At 35.1% G+C, this 2,748-nt stretch overlaps 1 protein-coding gene across 1 annotated transcript in view; it reads left to right on the top strand.

The window, feature by feature from the left end:
- The window catches only part of LOC107599543 (ankyrin repeat domain-containing protein SOWAHC-like), a 23,774-nt gene that overhangs the window by 13,352 nt on the left and 7,674 nt on the right, over nucleotides 1-2,748 (top strand). The gene's annotated exons all lie outside the window — the stretch shown is intronic.

Consider the following 2,748-nt stretch of genomic DNA (forward strand, 5'->3'; position numbering starts at 1 on the left):
AATTCTTTAAAAATCCTACAATGTTGATTTTCTGGATTTTTTTTCTCATTTTGTCTCTCATAGTTGAGGTATACCTATGATGAAAATTACAGGCCTCTCTCATCTTTTTAAGTGGGAGAACTTGCACAATTGGTGGCTGACTAAATACTTTTTTGCCCCACTGTATAAGCTTGGACATGTATGACTGAATTCATATTTCTCATGATATTAAAAACCTCAGCATAAGATCGACATGAATTTGTGAAATTTATTTTGGTAACGTGTTTTGGATTTCTTTAAAAAACTAAATTTGAATAAATTAGATAAATTAATTCATTAATTATATTAAATTATACGATGTTAATTAATAAATTAAAATATATTATATTAATAAATGAATTAAATGATATTAATATATTATATTATATAAATAATTTAATAATAAATCAATCAATAAATATATGTTTAATATTATTATTTTTTTAGTTCCTTGAATACTGTTTTAAAAGTGTCCCAGGATGCAGCTTGTGACATTGATTGAGAGGTTTGGTTTTAAAGAATGTCATTAAATAATCCTCATACCTTCCATTTGTGATATTTGATCGTTTCCGTGACTTTACTGATCTTCTAAAATGTCCAATGTATAAAAATGTCAAGTTAAAGGAGCAAATGTTTTCAAACAATTAAAACCTCTAAAAGTCTTGAATGAAAGGTCCACTTAACTTTGCTCGAATTTTGTTATTGTATAACTGTTCATTAATGGATTTCTCTCTCTCTCTCCCTCTCCTTTTTTTAATTTAATTTCTCCTGGATTTGACTTCCAAAAGGGGGTGAGTTAAATTTTTGTCTTTTTCTTTTTTCATTGATGGGGAAACTGTTTTAAAACTAGTTTTCGGAGTCAAGATCTCATTTCATTACGTTTGCTTGGCTGTAAAGCTGCGTTCTCACTCAAAACAGCAAGAAAAAACACAGCAATTTAGTATTTTATCACATGTTGAAAAAGCTAGTTAATAGAAAACCTACAAAAAAATTGTTTAGTTCCTCTGTCTTTTTAAAGCATTTCAGGTCATTAGTACTGATAACTGAGTCCATTACAGCACATGTAAATGTTTGCCAGCGTGGTGAGAGGCTTGTCAGCGACATGCATGACGTTAGAGTTCTGGACCGCCGATTCCTTGTGACTCCTCGCAAGGTTACTGACTTTCCACAGTTTCCACTCTCGTACCCAGGTGCAACACAGACCAAAGAGCGAAGCTCAACCCCGATCATGCATTTCAAAGACTTATTTTCAGAAGGATTATGAAAGATAGCTTTTTAGCTCCTTCACCCCCCCCAAAAACAAGCTCAAATCCTTTTATTTGTCCCCCCTGTGCGCTTAAGAGCTTTGTGCCGGTGTTTGTGGTCCCTGTCCGGGCTGGAGTTCTCGCACTGTCCCGTGTCGGACCACCTTCTAAGAACCTCTAAGCCCTTCGCCTTCCCCGCGCAGACAAGATACAACGGCGGCCGTTGAAGTGCGGGAAAGATTAGGGCTCACCTCAAAGACTTCAACCACTTAAAGATAATCTGAAAGTAATAGAGCAGGCTGGGATTAATTGGTGAACAATCGCCCCAGTGTCCCCTGGAAGGGGGTAAGTCTGACCCCCATGTGGTGCCAAGCAAGCATCTCCTGAACCGGGACGGCGTGCCAAGCAAGCCACCTCTCCTCCGTTTGGTACAGTGCGACTGTGCTTGCCAGATGATGGTTTAAGAGGCGTTTTACCTGTAAAAAAAAAAAATCAGAAGTTGAAAAAACTCAATAGCTTCAGGCAACCATCATCAGGAGTTTTTAAGTTTACTCAATTTATGGAAAAATCATTGTATCAGTTTTACAATGTAAAGTTTCATCAAACGCAATATGTGACCCTGGACCACAAAACCAGTCTAAAGTCGCTGGGGTATATTTGTAGCAATAGCCAAAATTATACTGTATGGGTCAAAATTAATGATTTTTCTTTTATGCCAATAATCATTAGGATATTAAGTAAAGATCATGTTCCATGAAGATATTTTGTAAATTTCCTACCGTAAATATATTAAAACGTAATTTTTGATTAGTAATATGCTTTGCTAAAAACTTCATTTGGACAACTTTAAAGGCAATTCTCTCAATATTTAGATTTTTTTGCACCCTCAGATTCCAGATTTTCAAATAGTTGTATCAAATATTGTCCTATCCTAACAAACCATACATCAATGTTAAGGTTATTTATTCAGCTTTCAGATGATGTATAAATCTCAATTTCAAAAAATGTACCCTTATGACTGGTTTTGTGGTCCAAGGGTCACATATATGTTCTATGAACTCAAAATTAATGTTTTCAATTGTAGATCATTATTCAGTCAGCTTGCATTTGAAATTAATGTAAGTATTAGTGGTGTAGAATTGTCTTAGTTTATCTAACTTGTGTATCAATTTGTTGAGCAGTCAACCACTTAAAGATAATCTGAAAGTAATAGAGCAGGCTGGGATTAATTGGTGAACAATCGCCCCATGTGGCTTTGATGCCCCCCTTCCTGAACCAGGACGGCGTGCCAAGCAAGCCTCTTCTCTTCGGTTTGGTACAGTTTTGCGAGATGACTGTTTAAGAGGTCCTTATATGAATTTCCCATGTGTTTTACACTATAAAAAATCAGAAGTTGAGAACTCAAAAACTTATGGCAATGAGCATCAGGATTTGTTGAGTTTACTCAAAAAAAAAAAAGTATATGTATGTGTGTATATATAAATAT

The sequence above is a fragment of the Sinocyclocheilus grahami genome, unplaced genomic scaffold (assembly GCF_001515645.1).
Source record: "Sinocyclocheilus grahami isolate Dianchi unplaced genomic scaffold, SAMN03320097.WGS_v1.1 scaffold13.1, whole genome shotgun sequence".
NCBI classification, from domain to species: Eukaryota; Metazoa; Chordata; class Actinopteri; order Cypriniformes; family Cyprinidae; genus Sinocyclocheilus; species Sinocyclocheilus grahami.